We start from the raw sequence: 21,689 nt of genomic DNA on the forward strand, positions 1-21,689 counted from the left end.
TAGGTTCAAAAAAAGATATATATCTGGGCGGAGCCTAACCACACATCTGATCTGATTGGCTGTCAGCACTTCATCCAAGAAGTGTTGGCAGCCATCTTGGGACCAATATACATGATAGCACCTCATTAAAAAGCATTGTAGTTAATAGAGGGTTTTAGGACTTTAGTTACATTATAAATCATTTGTTGATGGTACCATACTCGTTTTAGGAATTGTGGTGGGTTCTAAGGTGATTTTACCATGTGAAAAAACCTTCTGCTGTGATATCATGAATATTGTTTGAAAGAAAACTAATATCTCATGATTTTCCCACAGTGGTTTGGAAGGGGATCTATAAGCTAAACTGAAAGCATATTTTCTGTAAATTCACATTATCTTTCTCAGTCATGTGAAAATGAAATCTGACATTCTCAGTAAAACATGTACATCCAACAAGGACAGAGACTGTCAGTTGATTCCTTTGTGTTCTACTGCAGCCTCCTAGAGTGTTCTAAAGAACAACTAGAGCGCTAACAGTCCTACTTATTACAAAGGTATGGCACACCTGAAGCCATCTTGATTGGAATAAAGTGGTAACTCTTAAAACATTTAATTTAAAAAGAAACAACATGAGGGGGTATATTTTGCCATAGAAAGTATGATTAGTGCTGCAGAATGAAACATTAGGGCACATTTTGAGTGACTTCTCAAATCCTTTTCTATTTCATTAAAACATTCTGACATGCAGTCTCCCAAAATGGCCACCAGAGACAAAAGAGCCCAAATGTAGCCCAAATATCTCCCAGATGTAGCCCAAGTATAGCCCAATGACAGAATGTCCCAGAGTGTTCTAAAGAACAACTAGAGCGCTAACAGTCCTACTTATTACAAAGGTATGGCACACCTGAAGCCATCTTGATTGGAATAAAGTGGTAACTCTTAAAACATTTAATTTAAAAAGAAACAACATGAGGGGGTATATTTTGCCATAGAAAGTATGATTAGTGCTGCAGAATGAAAAATTAGGGCACATTTTGAGTGACTTCTCAAATCATTTTCTATTTCATTAAAACATTCTGACATGCAGTCTCCCAAAATGGCCACCAGAGACAAAAGAGCCCAAATGTAGCCCAAATATCACCCAGATGTAGCCCAAGTATAGCCCAATGACAGAATGTCCCAGAGTGTTCTAAAGAACAACTAGAGCGCTAACAGTCCTACTTATTACAAAGGTATGGCACACCTGAAGCCATCTTGATTGGAATAAAGTGGTAACTCTTAAAACATTTAATTTAAAAAGAAACAACATGAGGGGGTATATTTTGCCATAGAAAATATGATTAGTGCTGCAGAATGAAAAATTAGGGCACATTTTGAGTGACTTCTCAAATCCTTTTCTATTTCATTAAAACATTCTGACATGCAGTCTCCCAAAATGGCCACCAGAGACAAAAGAGCCCAAATGTAGCCCAAATATCACCCAGATGTAGCCCAAGTATAGCCCAATGACAGAATGTCCCAGAGTGTTCTAAAGAACAACTAGAGCGCTAACAGTCCTACTTATTACAAAGGTATAGCACACCTGGAGCCATCGTGATGGGAATAAAGTGGTAACTCTTAAAACATTTAATTTAAAAAGGAACAAAATGAGGGGGCATATTATGCAATAGAAGGTATTATTAGTGCTGCAGAAAGAAAAATTAGGGCACATTTTGAGTGACTTTTCAAATCCTCTTCTATTTCATTAAAAAATTCTGACATGCAGTCTCCCAAGATGGCCACCAGAGACAAAAGAGCCCAAATGTAGCCCAAATATCACCCAGATGTAGCCCAAGTATAGCCCAATGACAGAATGTCCCAGAGTGTTCTAAAGAACAACTAGAGCGCTAACAGTCCTACTTATTACAAAGGTATGGCACACCTGAAGCCATCTTTGTTGGAATAAAGTGGTAACTCTTAAAACATTTATTTAAAAAGGAACAAAATGAGGGGATATATTTTGCCATATGAATTATGATTAGTGCTGCAGAAAGAAAAATTAGGGCACATTTTGAGTGACTTCTCAAACCCTCTTCAATTTCATTAAAAAATTCTGACATACAGTCTCCCAAGATGGCCACCAGAGACAAAAGAGCCTAAATGTAGCCCAAATATCACCCAGATGTACCCCAAGTATAGCCCAATGACAGAATGTCCCAGAGTGTTCTAAAGAACAACTAGAGCGCTAACAGTCTTACTTATGACAAAAGTATGGCACACCAGAAGCCATCTTGATTGGAATGAAGTGGTAGGTCTGAAAACACTCAATTTAAAAAGGAACAGCATGAGGGGGTTAATTTTGCCATAGAAAGTATGATTAGTGCTTCAGAAAGAAAAATTAGGGATCATTTTGAGTGACTTCTCAAATCCTCTTCTATTTCATTAAAAAAATTGTGACATGCAGACTGAAACATGCAGTTTGAATACCAGCAGCAGACGTGCCTGGTGAGCAGTAGCTTTACTACAGTGATCTAATGTGCAACTAGAGTGCTAACATTCAGAATTTATGGCAAATGTGTGACACATCTGAATGCCTTCTTGATGGAACCAAAGTAAACAAGCATTGAAAATGCAATAGATCTCGCCCTCGTTTAAGTTAAAGCCATTCTGTTTGTAATGAGGTGGCTTTTTAGCTTTGGTTTTATTAGTGTTTTTTCAACTTTCATGTAAATAACATGCATCTGTATGCATATAAGTATATGTATGCATGCATTTATGTTTGTATTTATATAGATATACAGATGATATATGTTTATATATGTATGTATATATATATATATTCACTGAAAAAACCATAGGCTATAGACCATATATAGTTAGGAATTAGCATTTACAAAACCTTGAAAATTCACTGAAAAAACCATAGGTTATAGACCATATATAGTTAGGAATTAGCATTTACAAAACCTTGAAAATTCACTGAAAAAACCATAGGTTATAGACCATATATAGTTAGGAATTCGCATTTACAAAACCTTATTTTACTCACACAAAACCATTGAAATTCCATATATAGTTAGTTGCACTAACTATATATCGCGCACCCGCAATCCACTGCTGATGATGTCACATATTACATCATTCATGACATGGTCAGTGACATCACTGATGACATCACTGATGACATCTCAAATGACATCACTGATGACATCACTGATGACAACATCCAGTGACTGTATGTTTCTGTAAAGTTAAAATATGTCTTACATATTGAAGAATGAGTGGATGTATAAGTGTCTGGATGAAGGATTTAGTAGGTGCATGACTGACTGTATGAGTGAGTGATTAAATGTGTCTCACTGAGTGCATGGGTTAGTGACTAAACTGTCTTAATTTGTGCATCATTATGTCTGTTGTTCTGTAAACTGTTGCATGTGTTGATAAGTAGCTATATGAGTAACTATATGGGTTATTGATTGGTTGCCCAAGTATTTGTATGGGAGACTGAGTGTGTGTGTGGGTGGCTGGGAGGTGTATGACTCTGTGCATAGATGTGTGAGCAGTTGATTCACTAGATGTATGGTTTCAAAAGTGCATGTGGAAACAGCTGTATGGGCGGTTGACTGTGTGCATGAGTGTATTGGTGAGTGAATGGATATCTCAGTGCTACATGTCAAAGTAAGTACATATGTAAAACACAGTACATGTGAGAGTTGACATATATAAATAACTGTGCATAAGAGCCAGTGAATGTGTGAGTGGCTGTATGGATCATTGTGAACTTGTATCAGGGATTGTATAAGAGAGTAAATATGTGTTAGTATATGTTTGAATAAGTAAAGTTTGTATAACTGTATAGTTGAGGAAATGGAGGTGTGATTGATTCTTTGCATGACTGACTAGGTGTGTGAGTAACTCCATGGATGAGTGACAGTCTGTGAGTGTCTGTTTACACTGATTGTATCTAAGGTTATATTAGAGTCTGAAGAGGTTCATCGTATTATCACATGAATGATATCATCAGTGATGTGATCAGTAATGTCAAATGAGATGTCATCAGTGATGTCATCAGTGATGTCATTTGAGATGTCATCAGTGATGTCATTTGAGATGTCATCAGTAATGTCATCAGTGATGTCACTGACCATGTCATGAATGATGTAATATGTGACATCATCAGCAGTGGATTGCGGGTGCGCGATATATAGTTAGTGCAACTAACTATATATGGAATTTCAATGGTTTTGTGTGAGTAAAATAAGGTTTTGTAAATTAGAATTCCTAACTATATATGGTCTATAACCTATGGTTTTTTCAGTGAATATATATATATATATATATTCCACAGCTTGGCTCACAGGTTTTACGGTCCCATGGCGCTCTCTCCACCGGTGCCGAACTACTAAGCAGAGCCCTGCTTTGTTTAAATTTTACACAAATCCCTTCGAAGAAAGGAGAAAGTTCGCACTCACAAGGAAATTCTTCCCAATCTTGCAGGTTTATTTTGTCAAGGTATCAGCATATATATAGCTACAACCAACGCGTTTCACAACACACAGTTGCTTGTATATATATTACCTACTGGCGGTCGCCAATAGGGAGTTATAGTTAGGAGTTTTTTCAATGCAAAATCTCAAAATTCTATTGTGAATAACTTTGGCGTCGGTTGACGAATCTGCCTGAAAATTTCCTCAAATTTGCCTTGTGGAGATCCGGTCCTTCCTTGAAAGTTTAGGGGGGATTCGTCAAGCGGTGGCCGAGATAAAAAGGGGGTCCCAAAATGTGTTTTCTCCATGTTAATTTCCATAGGGCGGTCAAACTCACTTTTAGCCCGAACGGCTGAATGGATTTCCACCAAACTTGGCAAAATTGTAGGGACTGGTAGCCCGATGTGCCTTTGCTATGTCTCAAGATATGTGCTCCAGTGGATTTTGAGTAATTTAGGTTCAAAAAAATATATATATCTATGGCCGCGCCCCAGTACGCGCACCGGGGAGCGCAGCGGGCGCAACACGCGAGGTGCGCACGGAAAGCTGATTGGCTCTCGGGTGTCTGTAAACATTCAAAACAGTCTGGACCGGCCGCCATCTTGTGTCTCGGTAGGATAGAGACACAAGAGGTAGAAAAAAAAGGGGGAAATGACCTTAAGGGGGCACGGTAGACCCCCCTGACCCCTAGGTTTGATGTGGGGGCTATAAAAGGGCCCGTTGTGCAAAATAATATATATATTTTTTTGATTTGCGCGGGGGGGAGCGCCTGGTACGCGCACCGGGGAGCGGACCGGGGAGCGGCCCATGGGGAAAGAAGAATGACAGAGTTATTAAAAATGTAGCCTTTTTTTAATAAATTGGAGGTAGTTCTAAAAAGAACTGTTTTTTTTCTTCTTTTTGTTGTTTTATATTTTTTTTGTGTTTTTGAACATTTTGTACTTTTTTTGGCTTTTATGAACTATTTTATATATTTTTTATTATTTTTATGGGGAGAAAAGAAAAAACAGGGAATTGAAAATGGCGCAGCTGGAGCAAAAAAAAAAAAAGAAAAAATTAGGGTTTTTTGGGGCATTTGTGGTTGTCCCCAGCAAGGACGATAAGCTTTATGCTTAGTTCACCATATGAGATGGTCTTACCACAATGGATACATGTTATACGGAAATCTGCAAACCGTGGCTGAATGCAAGGGATCGTCTCCCTTGCCTCTGGTCCCGATGGAGTGGGTTGATTTCTTTTGGATGTGGTGCTTGAAGATTGGGGAGGGTTACTGGCCAGTTCCCTCATCTCAGCAGCAGAATAGTTCATCCGATGCCTGCGCTGCATGTGGCGAATCATTGTGTTGTTTCCAAAAGAGTATTTTTTATTAGGGTTCCCCCTGGAAAGTTCCATGCCACAGATTAGGCAAGTCACCTTGGCTGCATTGACTTTTTTCTTGCCCTCTGGGATCGAAAAAAACTCCCATACAATGTGTGGTTTTGGCTGGTATGGGGTATTGTGTTCTTGCAGCCATCTTCTCCTCCCCTTCTCCTCCTCCTCCTCCTCCTCCTCCTCCTCTTGTTGACCACCAATGTAATCTTGTGGTGGTCCTCTTGGTGGTTGTGGTGGTGGTGGTGGTGCAGATGCACCAGCTGCTGCTGCTATTGAAGCCATTTCAAAGTACAAAATATACTTCAAAGATTGCAAAAGAGGTCTTCCTAAGTCAAAGGACAAAGTCAGAATAAGTAAAAAAGGTGGGGTCTTTCATCATTTGGAAAAAAAAAGGCATGAACCAATGAGAAGTGTTATTTTCAGGTCACAAGACCTGGGATTTCATCATTATGAAACCAAAACTGTTCTGCACCAATAAAAAGTGTTATTTTCAGGTCACATGACCGACACGCTTACGCGGCGCGCCCCCGGGCGCGTCGCGTAAGCGTGTCACATGTTTACGTTGCGCGATCGTATTCGCTCGAGTGCTTCCGGGTGCGCTTACGCCGTGCGTATCACGTGGACGCGGCTACGCGATACGTCACGATGATATTTTCGTTCGCGGCAATAGCGCTAACGGGACGCTCTCCGGAGCGCGCCCTGGGGCGCTTCAAAAGACTACGCTTTCCGGGGCGCTCACCGGGGCGCGCCCAGGGAGCGCTCCAGGGTAAAAAAAATATATATATATTAACAAAATTGTTTTAAATACAAATAAAATATAGGATTCAAAATATATATCATTTTATAGCTATAGACATTTGCTATTAACAACATTTTGAAATTCAAAGAAAAAAACATAGGTTTGGGGCCTTACATATAGTTCGGAATTAGCATTTAAAAAACCTATGAAATTCACTGAAAAAAACCATAGGTTTCACACCAGTTATAGTTAGGAATTAGCATTTAAAAAACCTATGAAATTCACTGAAAAAACTATAGGTTTCACATCCGTTATAGTTAGGAATTAGCATTTAAAAAACCTATTAAATTCACTGAAAAAAGCATAGGTTTCACACCAGTTATAGTTGGCTGGAAATTTTACTGACATAAAACCATTGAAATTCCCACGTTATAGTTAGTTGGACTCACTATAACTTGCGCGCCTGCAATGCACTGCTGATGACGTCACATATTACATCACTCATGACATGGTCAGTGACATCACTGATGACATCACTGATGACACCATCTTTGTGACAGAGTAAGAGACCTCCTTTCAGTGTAATGTAACCCTTGAAACATAATCAAAAATAGAAACTAACATTTTCAAAAAAAAGGAGATACCAATACTAGTTACAACAACCAATTCAGTATTTCCACCATCTATATACACATCCTCTCATTCTGCAACAGTTCTATATAGTCACTCATACATATACTCACTCATCATATGTAGTGATACACATATACATCCTGTTACACACCGACAGTCATCCAAAAGTTACTCACACATGCAAATAAACTATTGAACATCCATTTATTTGAATATACAGCTATACACACACTACCACCTTATTTCTAAGGAAACTTACACATACTTTCTCTCTTAAACAATCACTTATAGAAACACATACTTATTTAAACAGGAACTCTTTCAATCTCTCACTCTCACATATACTCACTTATATACATCAATACTCACATATACTAGATTAAAACATATGTAGTTACTGATAAAGACACTAGTGAGACAGTCATTCACTCACTAACACACACATATACACACACATCCACCCATACGGTCCTGCACATATGCTGTCTTCAAAAGACATAGAAACAGTGAGTCAATCATAGATGCATCTATGTGTTAAGTAACACCCCCACCAAACCATACAGACACTCATACTGATACTAAAAAAAACATCTAATAACCCATATACACACATGTAGCTACTAACCAACCTCATGAGTCCCTTTCTCACTGCAACATCAGGATTCAAGCAAGCCGGGCTGACGACGGCTGAAATGCCAGAAACCGGTCCCGGTAGCTTGTCTCCTTTCTGGTGAAGAATTGGCTTGGTAGTTTAGTCTGCCCTGTTCCCATGATGCACTGGGCCAGGGACAGACTGATTTGCATATAGCCAGGTTCTGAACTGGGATGGTGCAGTGAGATAAATAACGGTGATGGATCAAGCCCTGATCTTTGGACTGGGTAAGAGTGGTCTGCTTAATTCAGACACTCTGTTCATCACCACCCCCTTTTCTGAATCGTTTTTGGCCACTATAGGTGTGGCAGGGTATACTCAGACATGAGTCCCTTTCTCACTGCACCATCAGGATTCAAGCAAGCCGGGCCGACGACGGCTTTAATGCCAGAAACACGTCCCCGGTAGCTTGTCTCCTTTCTGGTGAAGAATTGGCTTGGTAGTTTAGTCTGCCCTGTTCCCATGATGCACTGGGCCAGGGACAGACTGATTTGCATATAGCCAGGTTCTGAACTGGGATGGTGCAGTGAGATAAATAATGGTGATGGATCAAGCCCTGATCTTTGGACTGGGTAAGAGTGGTCTGCTTAATTCAGACACTCTGTTCATCACCACACCCTTTTCTGACTCACCAACCCATGCAGCCACTTATACACAAAGTGAAACACTGATACAAACATTTAAATACTTAAACAATACTCGCTAATATATGTATTCACTAAGATACACTTAAAAAGCCAGTTAACTAATCGATTAAAAAAAAAACATCCATTAAGACACTTATTTAAACATTTATTCTTCCATCGACCTGTACATATACATATATAACTGGAGCACGTGGGGGCGGGTTTGCACCCCACTCCGGACGCACAGCGTTAGAAGCATAACAAAGATGGCAGAAGTTAATCCAATTTATCTGTGTTGTTTATTTCCATTTACTCTTTCCATATATCACATTCATCTCGGTTGATTCAGTCACATGTGGGACGCACTATGTTAACATAAAATCCTTAACGCTTTAGACATGCCTTGACGAGCCTTATTCTATAGCATGAAGGTGTGCACTCTGTCACATTGCTTTTTGTGAATCATATACATATATAAAACATATTTAATTTTCAGAAACACACACATTCACTGGATGGTGTCTTCAGTGATGTCATGAGTGATGTCACTGACCATGTCATGAGTGATGTAATATGTGACGTCATCAGCAGTGCATTGCAGGCGCGCAAGTTATAGTGAGTCCAACTAACTATAACGTGGGAATTTCAATGGTTTTATGTCAGTAAAATTTCCAGCTAACTATAACGGATGTGAAACCTATGTTTTTTTCAGTGAATATATATATATATATATATATATATATATATATATATATATATATATACACACACAATAAAAATCAATATTTTGCAAAAAAATATTTTTTACATCGATCTTTTTTCGCCAATATTTTTGTACCTACCATTTTAAATATAGGATGTCGATATTTTTGACATCGGTATTTCAAACTCAATATTGTGGTATGGGGATATTTTAGGTGTTTATATTCTGTCAGTGAACCCCTCACTGGCCCAGCTTCTTGGCAGGAGGTGGAGACAGTATTGTTGAAGGGGTACAAGCCCATTTAGGTACAAGGAAATCTCCTCCCACTACTCTTAATGCAGTCCAGGACTATTCAGCCCAACCTTTACTCATCCATACTCTCTGAAGCCACTGCACATCCCGAGCCCATGTGTCCATCCAAAGCCAAACAGTGAATCCACAAACCCAGCAGAGGCACACAGGATGGCTAAGCAAGAAAATACCTACTTACTAAAAGTGATATTTTCGAACCCAGAACATAAAAATCATCCTTACTAAAAGGTGCATTTTTACATTCTGAGTCTAGGCATACTAAACTCCATTTCTCTATCTTGTCCCACTGGGAAGTTATCCTTATAAGATGTTATAAGAGAAACTCCCATTCTTTCCTAGGAGACAGATAGCCTTACAGTGATGAAAAACAAAATACACTGTAATTCACCACCAGGACATGTCACACACGCCAGCATGTGTCCTACCCTTAACATACACAGCACCCTGACCACAGTGTTACCTTGGGCCTGCCTTAGGGGTGAATTGTATGTTAGAAAAGGGAAGGTTAGGGCCTGACAAGTGGTTGCACTTGCCAGGTCAACATGGCTGTTACAAACTGCACACATACCCTGCAGTGGCAGGTCTGAGATATCTTTCCAGGGCTACTCATGGGTGTGGCACAATCAGTGCTGCAGGCCCACTAGTAGCATTTGATTTACCGGCCCTAGCACGCTCAGTGCACTTCACTAGGGGCTTACCAGTAAATCAAATATGCCAATCATGGCAGCACCCATCCATTATAAAAATTTACAACAGGAGCACATGCACTTTAACATAAAACAGCAGTGAGAAAGTGAGCAGAGACACTAAACCAGCAAAAACAGAGTCAAAACCGGGAGGTCAGAAAACAAAAAGACAGGGGAAACACTCCAAAAGATGCCAAGTCTAAGATATAGTCATTGAGAAAGGCATCAATACCCAACTTGCAGACCACCTAGAACCCCGTCAACTCATAGATTGCTCTCAATCAGGCTTTTGAACCATCCACAGAACAGAGACAGCCCTCATTGTGGCCACCGATAACATAAGAAACATCCTCGACTGAGGAGAAATGGCCACACTGATCCTCCTCGACCTCTCCGCAGCTTTCGACATGGTCTCCCACAAGTCACTCATCAGAAAGCTTCAGCAATTGGGTATCTGTGGACCAGCCCTCAAGTGGATATCCTCCATCCTCAAGGACAGAACTCAATGATTTAGACTCCGCCCCCTACCCCCAGAACCCAGGAAATTAATCAGTGGAGTCCCTTTGAAGATCTATTGCCCAGAGTTGCAGCGTGGGGCCCATGGTTAGAATAGGCACTGAGGTGAGAATTGTCAGGTCCGAGGAAATTGAGCCCAAAACCCGCAGAGGCGGGGATTGAACCCTGGTCCCGGGCCAGAACTCTGCATCAGGGTCTGCCACTCTAACCATTGAGCCACACTGGTTGTTACTGGAACATGTTACTGTCTAAGTTGCTCCTCAGCTGCTCTATAACTGCCAACGGGGCGGATTCCATACTATACTTAGGTCGGAACCCGTTTTGTGACTTGTCTAAGATCTCATTGGCTTCTAAATACTTGGTCAGGATGATATTAACATGGGATTCCATAACCTTGGCCAAGTAAGGAAGTAGAGAAATTGGCCGAAAATTCTCCGGCAAAGATGCATCCAGTGATGGCTATTTTAGTAAGGGAACAACCTTGGCATGTTTCCAAGATTTGGGAATTACTGACGACTGGAGTGATTTATTGATCAGTTACTTACCCTTGGTCATAATACAATCCTGATATTTCCTAAAGGTGTCTGGTTTTACTGGATCATCAGGAGAGCCTGATTTCTCCTTTGCTGCCAGAGTTTCCAGGTCTTTAAAGGATATAGATGGTAAGTCTTGTAGACAGTAGGGAAGATCAAGTAAGCCATTAGATGGCCACGATTTAAAGGCGGTCCTTCTGGAGTCGAGTGTATTGTAAATGCACTCTACTTTATTGATAAAGTAGTTTGCCAAAGATTCGCAGTGCAGTTTGGAAGATATGCTATTATTAGTTCCTACCGGGGTTTTGTCATGTCATTTATAAGAGAAAAGATGGTTTGGGAGGGGTTAGGACTAGATGTGATCAAATTAGTTTAGAATGTGGCTTTAGGCTTTTGTACCAGTTTGTGGTAGGCTTTAATAGCCTGCCTGGAGGTCTTTTTAGCTGTTGGGTCGTAAGTGCACCTCCAGGTGCGTTCCAGAGTTTTACAGTGGTTTTTTTCCATCGCCAAGGTCTCGTTATACCAGACATGCGATTAAGTGCGTTTGGCACAGGTCCGTTTCTTAGGGATACAGTGGTCAAGTGAGTTGTTGATCCAACCCCTGAAGGCTCTATCCGCTTCCTCCAAGTCAGTGGGTCAGTCAGGGTGAGCTGATTTTAGACTGGACACAAAGTTAGGTGCTTCCAGTTTGTGCCAGGGACATTTCATAGAAGGCAGATAAGAAGTCTGCCGAGGAGCACCATCTAGTTCAAGGCACATATGGATGAGAAAATGATCCATCCAAGTTAGTGGGAGGGGGACGTGGACTTTGAGAGAACAGATGTCGAAAAATACTGGATTCGATCTGGGAGATGTGATGAGCCCTCCGCTAGTTGAGTTCGTTGACAGGCGTCCATGTCTCCCAGAAAGTTGGTAATCTCCTTGGAGTCAAGGCGTTCCAGATGTAAATTCAGATCACCTATAATGTTAAAGTTCGCTGTTTACAATCAATTAATGTATTACTTCCCACCCTTTACCCCATAAACCCCACAACCCACACCTTAAAAATAATTAAATAATTAGCTAATATTAATTAACAACCAATTAATAATTAATTACAAATAAATTACTTCCCACAAATAACACTATCAAATTTCAATTAAATAAATAATATTAATTAAAAAATATTCATTAATTCATTATAATGAAATCACTTCCCACCCTATTCCCCTTTAAACCCACAACCTGCTACGGAAGTAAAAAACACAAAATGTATTTAAAATAACATTGATAACTACAAAAAATTTAACACATATACAAAAAAAACTAAACAATACTTATACAAAAAAATACATTAAATACATTTAAAACATAAACTAAAATAAATAACAGCAATTAAAAAATCGATATTGTCAACAACTATATTTTTGCAAACGATATTAATGACTTCGATATTTTTTAAAACAATATTTCCTACTGTAAATTCAATATTCTTGACCACGATATTCTTGCAGTTGACGTTTCTGTGGCACGACATCTCCAACTTTATATTTGTGTAGGTCAACATTTCCAACTCAATATTCTGTCGGAAATACCCCAGAGAGGACCAAACTGCTTTGGACTAAGCACAGACACTCTCTACCTGAGAGAACAAAGGGATTTTGAGTTTAAATTTGGGGCCCAAACCCCAGAACTTTAGAACTCGCTGGAATCAAGGAAGCTGCCAAGAAGAAGAACTGGAAGAGCTGCCAGGAGGAGTACTGCCCCTTCACTGCGTTGTTGTTTTGTTGGGTTGGCCTGCTTTGCTGCTTCTACCTTGGGCAGAGAAAGGACTGGACTTTACTTGTGCAGAGTATCTCCAAGGGCCTAAAGGAGAGCTTGCCTCCTGTTCTGAAGTCTCGGGGACTGCAAAGACTTCACCAGCCTCTGGTTACCATTTCTGGAACTGCTGTTTCAGTTGCCACAGAGAAGGGAAACACAACTGATCCTGTCAGGGACTCCATCGCTGGCTCTGTGTCCTGACGGCACCAGACACTGCATTGTCAGCATCTCACACCGCAACCCTAGTCTCACCGATGACTGCCACCTCCACCACCGAGCCGCTGCTTGCACTGCCTCGTTTCACTTCGCCATCCTGGTCTCACCGATGCCGTCGCTGCTGCGGACCTCAACACCTGTGACCGCATCGTGGCTTAGGGCACCGCTGGTAAGTCTCACGACGCACCGCCTCGTTCCACACAGCAGTCTGGGCTGACTGATGCCAGCTCCCGCTAACTGGCTCTGTCGATTGCATCGCAACGTGCGAGCACCACATCGAGCACCGCCTCACCCTGCACCGTAAGCCTTGGTCTCACGGATGCCATCTGGATGATAGTCACCGAGCAGATGCCTGCACCGCATCGAGAGGGCACCGCACCCTGCACTCCTTCCATTTTGCAATGCAACCGCGATGGTTGCCATGACCGGCTCCCACCAACATGCCCGCCGCAACAACAAAGGTTCTGTTACGTAGTCTGTCCAAGCTTTCGCTGGCTCCTATCGACACAATTGGCTGGAACTGTTAGACACTGCTTTTTTTAGCATCGAGGTAGCCCTGGACGGAGTTATCGACTAGTACGAACTATGCTATTGAGGTATTTCTGTAATTTTAAGGATATTTTGAAAAGTATATATAACTTTAAATACTGTTTGTTGGATTCCTATCGTTTCTATATTGTTTTTGATATACAAAAGTATTGGATATTTTTCTAAACTGGTGTGGTGTCCTTTTGTAGTGCTTTCACTGTATTAATGTTGGTTATGTGCAAATGCTTTACACACTTCCTCTGAGATAAGCCTGACTGCTCGTACCAAGCCGCCAAGGGGGTGAGCAGGGGTTCTTTTAGGAGTGTAACTCCCTTACCCTGACTAGGAAGAATAGTCCCTACTTGTACAAAGGTACCTACCTCTGCCAACTAGAGACCCCCCTTTCTAACAGCCCCCAATTACCACAGCAAAAGACAGAAGCGAGATGAGTCTGTAGCTTCTGAGAGTGTAGGGACCTACTGTTGGTTTTTTCAATAGGGCATCCTTCTGCATTTTTCCAGCAAGACAGGAAGATGGGGGTGGTGATGGAGGTGTTGATGATAGCTGTGAGCGTGGGGGAGATGATGGTTCTTCCAAGGTTGTGTATGAAGTGGGGGCATGGGTCTGAAGGGGCATCTGAATGGATGGTATTTATCAGGTTAGTAGTTTCATCATTCGTGCGGGGCTTCCACTTGCTTAGCTTCTGTTTGGCAATAAAGAAGGTGTCCCGCTGGTTGGCGGAGTTCAATTCGGTATGCTGTGGGTCAAATGTGTTGTAGATCTTGCCAATCTTCCAAAAAGTTTGAGAGGTCATTGCAGAGTGCTTGGGATGCGATTATGTAGTTGTTGGCAGCTGCAGGATTGGAGAACTCCTTGATGATGGGGAAGAGTTTTTTGTCATTGTTGGAGTTGACTTCGAGTAGTTGAGGGTTTCCTCAAGGGTGGTGCTGTAGTCTGTTCGTATTGTGAAGTGGAGGTATTGAAGTCACACCTTTTGTTATAGATGATCATGAGTCCTCTGCCTGGTTGGTGGGTTCAGTCCCGGTGTATGATTTTGTAGGAGAGCCGGATGGCTGTGGTGATGTCCAGGTTTGATGGTGATTTGACGCAGGATTCGGACAGGAACAGAAGGTTGGTGTATTGCTTTTGAGGAGGTCCTAGATTTTGGTGGAGTGTTTCCCGAGGGATCAATGTTGAGGAGAAGGGCGGACAGTTGGTGCAGAGTGGTGTGCACCAGTGTTTGGAGGTGGTGGTTTCAGCATCTGAGATGCTGAGATGTCCCAGTTGAAATTGTGTGTTTGCCGTGCTTGCTGTTAAGGTCACTGAGGATGGTAGAGAAGTAGTGGCGGTGTTCATAGGCTTCACAGTGGCTGTGGCTGTGGTTGTGGTATAGCATTGCACGTCATGGGTCCAGGGTTCCTGGTGTTGGGGGTGTCCTGGCGTGGATGGGCACAGATGGGCTTGCCTACCAGCATGCCCCCTGTGTGCGGTCACACTGAACCCTGCATTAAGTAGGTCCTGGGGTGGGTAGGGCTTCTGTTGATAGGAAGAATGGTGAGAGGTAAAAACCTGGATGTGAAAAACCAGGCAGAGGGGGTGTCACTGGGTCAAAGGGTGGCAACTGGATCAGGCTAGAACAAGCAGGAACTGGAGGTCACTGGCAAATGGCAAGCTTGATGCCCAGTTGCCTCCACAATCCAAAAAGTTGAGAATTTGATGCTAGTCATGTTTAAGATGGAGCTACACCTTCAGTGCTTAATTTGTCAAAAAGTAAGTGCCAGGGCTCTCGTCGGGAGGACCCTGCAGCTTGTGCCACACATTGCCACACATTGCCCCAGCCGGCGCTGCCAATGATAGTAACAACAGAACTACTAACTGTTGCACTCCCACAAGTGTGACAATTCTGACTATTTTAGGCCCCCAAGCCTATAAGAATGGCTTGGACGACAGGTATTAGTAATTTTTAATGTATATTGAATTACCAATTAAATGTTGTGTGGTCATCTCTAAAAAAGCTAGACAGCGCCACCGTGTGGGAGGCTGTCACAAGCACTGGTATTGACAATTAAGTGCTGGTGCTGAGCACCAGAAACCACAGGTTCAAATTAAGGACTGCAAACCTTAGATCTATTCAGTCGAATCCTTGAATGAGTGGAATTATGTGGCAAATAAGAAAGCACATAAAACATGGTGAAGGGACAGATTGGTAAAGCTGTCAGTCATTACATACAAGTGAGATTGCGTTTATGGAAATGGCATGGAGGCAGGAGGTGTGAGAAACCATAGCTGTCTTCCTTGTTGTTGCTGATAAATCATAAAAAACAAATGATGACATGAATAAAATAAAAAAATTAAAAAGGAATGAGACGAAAAAAATGGGAGTATTTCTGAGAAAGGGAATTACTTTATGAATGTATTGTTGACTGAAGGGAGACAAACTATATATAACTAGGTTCATGTGCCGGTACAGGAGGAAGAGATAGGATTAGTAGAGCCAAGTGCGAGGAGAGATGATTCAGAATCGAGTGCATCTTCACAAAGTGGCTCAAAACTCGTGTTAATACCTTCAAACTTAAAGGGAATTTGTAAACTATGACAGAAACAAAAATTTATAATGACACAATCTCAATGCAACAATAAAATCGAGTTGGCATTTTTGGGTGCAAAAGAAGAAAGACATGAACATCTGAGAAACTTGAGGAATTTGCTAAAGAATTAAAAGTGGATTTAAAACAAAAGAGAAGAGTCATAAAAAATAGAGTTTAATGAAAGTGAATTAATGGATCAGAATCTTAAAACATTGTGAGAAAATCTCATAGAATTATTAGGCACAAGAGATTGGGAAGATGTGACGACGTATCGATAAGAATGGACAGAACCGAGTGTTAAGCCCAGGGTGTTAGAAAATAGTAGAACAAAGAAAAGTATGAGTGTGACTGATTTTGAATGTGAAGTGGTTATTGAACAGAGAGAGATGAGAAGGAGTGCAAATAAAAGTGAGAGAAGTGCAAGGAGGAGAATATGTGCATTTACCTTGTTTAAGAAATGACCTTTACACTTTACAAAAATGTTGCCAAAGCTCGGAGAGGCGCCTGAGAAGTGATATACAAAGGTGGAAGTTATTGTGACTATTTCAAAAGTACACTGGACAGATTGGATGCTTTACTTTATATTGTTGTGCCTCCTGATTTCTGGACAGAGTGTAAAACCATATTGCAGTGGCCAGAAGAAGAACCACAGAGGGAAGCTACTAACAGCAACACTTCTCCAATTGTTATAAAGAAATATAATCAGGTTTTAGACCATTTGAAAACAAAAGTTCCCCAGAAAAAAATCAAACGGTTGGATGAGATATTGCTCTAAACAAAGTATTGTAGCGATTTTTGCAATGCTAAAAAGATAACAAGTAAAAGTTGATGCTGGCTCAGACAATGTTTTTCTAAAAGGGTGTTAAGTGTGATTTTCAAGCATCTGGTTTTTGGTACTGGTGTTGGTGTACAAAGTGTTAATGCACAAGGCAATGGTGCATAATGTGTGCAAGATTGAAATGGTGGTTCTCGTGGCAGAGGTAGAGTATTTATTAATAGTTCTAACATGAATTATGTGAATAATAATGCACTGAAGAAAATTATCCTTGCCATACCTGTGAGAACAATGGATACTGGAAATAGAATTGTAAATGCAATCCAAATAGATTTCAAAACGAGTCAAAAATGATTCCCCAAATGTAGCAGAATATGACTCAGTTCGCATAAAATGGAGTGACACAGTCAATAGTCCCAGCCATGTTAGCAACTGTGTATAACATGCAACATCTAGTTTGAAGGAAATAGGTCTTCACGTCCAGTCACGGAACAGCCCATGCAAAATAACATGCAGTGTTGTCAACCATAATACAGATTTCAGCAAAATCCGTCATTGATTAATGTTAATTTGCAGCTACTCTCGGAGTGCCTACAGGACCGTGTCAGTCACAATCACAGTGCATGAAGGGGTGGAGGATTTGCATGCTTGGTGCAGTCCTAGAGGTTGACCATAATGGCCCTTTTGTGGAAGGAGAAGTAAATAGCCATCCTGTATAGTTTTTGACTGATACAGGTACTACCCACTCCATGGCTAGACTGTTAGAGAGTCCCAACTTGTAGGCATTTCAAAGAAACAGGCGATTAATAATTTGGCAGCGAATGTCCTGCTGAAAATTGATCAACTACAAATAATATTGAATTCATAATTAATGAGTAGAATCCAGATAATTTGTTGGGAGGTGATCTCTTTCATAACCTTATCTGTGTAATTCACTGACCACCTGATGGTGTCGGTATTCAGACAAAGAATGAGAATTCCAAGTTTAAAATAAACTCATAAGAACTAAGGAGGCATATTATCAAGAAAGGGCGTTACATTATCGCCGCTTTTATCGGCAGGAAACTGCCGATAAAGCGGCGATAATGGACTTGATAATATGCTCTATAAATTCCAATCGAAGCCCATGTTAGATGTCTTCACATCTAACATGGGCTTCGATTGGAATTCATAGATATTATCAAGCCCATTATCGCCGCTTTATCAGCAGTTTCCTGCCGATAAAAGGGGCGATAATGTAATGCCCTTTCTTGATAATATGCCCCCTAAAATGTTTACTTTTTTCTCTCAGCAGAAGACTTACCTATATATTTAAGATATACTATGAACAAGGAAGTATAGCATTGTTCAGGAAAAGAAATTGGGTAGATCAAAAATACACAGCCAATGAAAATCACTATAAAATCAAATGCAGTGTATCCCCGTACTCTTCAATGCAAGCTTACTAGTGAAGCAGAGGAGAGAATGCCATCTGTTATTGATAAAATGATTGATCAAGGTGTTCTAAAAGAAGTACTAGGGAGCCCATGTAAATCTCCAATCATGTAAATAAAGAAGACTTTTTTTAAAAGGAGGATTGCGCAGGACCTTTGCAAAATAAATGATATAGTGAGCCCATGTTGTCCCATGGTACCGAATACTGCAGTAATATTGTTTAAGATTTATGCAGAAAGAAGCTGAGTAGTTTAATGCTATAGACTTGTATCAAGAATTTCTCTCAGTTTATCTTCATGATGATATTCAAAACATTTTTATGTTCAGATTCTGAAATATAATTCTTGTTTGGTGTAAAATCCCATAAGGGATTACAGAAAGTTATTTAATGTTTTCCTAAAACTGAAGAAGAAGCTGTAAAGTGACTCAGTGATAGTCCATTATATTGATGACCTGTTGGGCACAGCCAAAACAAGAGAGAGCTGTAGAATTGACACAGTTACTGTTTTTTTAATCATTTTGCTCAGAAGGGGCATAAAGTATGTCCTGAAAGACTATAGTACTGACAGGAGGAAGTTCTACATTTGGGACACCAAATTGAGAAGGGAGTAAATAAGGTACCCAAAGAGCGCATTTCTGCCATTCTGAGAACAAACTCACCAACAACATAGAAAGAAGTGAGGATGTTTTTAGGGATGGCTGTCTTCTATCGGCAGTAGATTTCAAACTAACTTTTCTCTGATTCTAAAGCCTTTACAGAGGCGGTCTCACAGTGATGTGAGGGAACCATTGCCCAGGAACTTTGAAGGCATGCCGGCCTTCTTGGACCTCAAACACAGTTTGCGTAGTAACCCTGCTCTAGGAACGCCTAATTACTAGAAAGATTTGTATTTATTTTGTCATGAAAGAGAAGGGTGCACTCTTTCTGTTTGAATCAGCAACATGGAAGAGAGAAAAAACCCATTCCATATTTTTCTGCTACATTAGATCAAGTGGCCGTCGTCCTCCTGGGGTACATGAAGCCAACTGCAGTGCCTTATTTGGCAATTGTATCTATGGATGTGTGTGGAGATCGCACTCGATTTTCAGGGTCAGTGCAACTATTTTGGTATGTGTGCTTTGTCAGATTAATGCCTGCTAGCATTTATATGTCATTGGAAGTGGCCTAGCCCCTAAGTGGCTAATAGGACTCTGACATGCAACAACGAAGAGTGGTATTCCTTTATAACATTTTAATCATGTATCACAGGAATTCAAGCGATCATTATTCATCAATCATTTGTTTTACATTTCATTCTACATTACATCAACAATGAAAACATAATACATATAATCAAATACATTTCAAATGAATGACCCAATGCATTTCGGAACCTATTATTCCTTCGTCAGGGATTCTAATTTGAACAATTGGTTTTCAAGGACACACGAAAATGCCATACGATAAATCGGACCTTGTTTGGATCTGTTTAAACAGCCATTAGAAGTGTGGAATTACGATGGCAACCTGCGTGAACTTGAAAAACTGTACGGGGTATTCAGATTGAGGTGGTAGCGTGATCTCATGAACACGATAGCCGTGAATACGAAAGTTTCGGATAGACAGCGTTTCTCCTTCATGTTCAAATTGTGACCATTACGACAATAGGGCACATTTGGATATTATGGTGGTTCCAAATTAAGTTCCTTGTTCCACATTCATTTGAGACATTGCTGACTTGTAGGTGTACCCTGCATCTTACAGTCACATATCTAAGTATGAGCAGATTATTTTGGCACCACGGAATATTTCAATTAAGCACTGCGATACCCTGAATCCTGCAATACCTCGTTCACTGCCACAGAAAGGGCTTAGTGATGAAATAGATGAAAAGTGATCATGTCACTGTATTGATGTGACAGAATTATGCCCCAAACCAAGACTGGATATTCAGGATGTACCACTCGAATTGGCTGATTTTATTTTGTTTGTAAATGTTTTTGATCTAAAAGTTCATTATGGAAACATTTTAGCAGCATATTCAGTTAGCACAATAGTTTATGTTGTGAAGCATTGTACTTGTGTAATGTAACTTTAGTATAAGTAGCAACATTTATCACAATTATTGGTGCATGCTTTGGGCCAATAGATCAAGAGTTACAACCTATACAGCTAGCCAAAATGGTTTTGGAGTGATACTTGACTTTGGCTAACTGTGATCACAAAGGGGTTTCTTGACCTCTGAAGCACATCCTATTAGAAATGGGCTACAAATTCTAAATTTATTAAAACTCCTACAATTCCCAAAGAAGAATGATGTTGTTAAATGTGCTGTACACAAGAGTGGAGACAACATAGTTTCAGTGGGCAATAGTTCTGCAGATTAGATTGTGAAGTATTGTGCTCTTGCCTCTGGTTTATTGGAAACAAATAAAAAGTCTGTATGTGAACTGGAAAATATCAATAGTTTCCTCTCAATGTCAAAGGAAAAAAAAGCTTACGGTGGTATAGCAACCCCTGACCTATTTCTTTATTTTTGTGCTTTCCACTTAAAAAATGTTAGACAACTATAATTGGAAAGCAAATTTTTCTCTCCTCTTTATAAGGCCCTCACAGCAGAATTTTCCCAACAAGCAGGGTGTTTCTTACTAAAATGTGGGCACCCAAAATATTTCAAAAAGGTCAAACTAAAGATACTCATCTCTGCTACAAAGCTATGGTACCATGGTAGATGTTTGTTAAAAATTCCATACGATAACGAGGCAGCCCCGTCTGGTATTCCCCTGGAACACCTTTATGCTTGAAAGATGTTCTTGCAACCCCTCTCCGCTTAAACGTTATCACAATCTGGGGTTAACTGATTTCAGAAGCAAAACTGATTTCCTGGCCCCATTTCTCAGCGGTATGTGAGGACTTTGTATCAAAATTCAAATGCTATCAGCTGAGCAGCTGGACAAGAGCAATGGGCAAAGAGCTACAAGGTAATTCAGGACTGGCTTCAAAAATTTGCAGCTATAAAACAAAAGCAAAAGAAGTAGCAGAGTGGTACTCGCTATTAGCCCAAAATGGAGAGGATACGCAGCTTGAATGTTACGAGATTTGGAAAAAGGACCTGCCGGAGAAGACCTCGATATAATTGGGCAAGTATCTAT

Source organism: Lissotriton vulgaris, chromosome 2_1 (genome assembly GCF_964263255.1).
Source record: "Lissotriton vulgaris chromosome 2_1, aLisVul1.2, whole genome shotgun sequence".
NCBI classification, from domain to species: Eukaryota; Metazoa; Chordata; class Amphibia; order Caudata; family Salamandridae; genus Lissotriton; species Lissotriton vulgaris.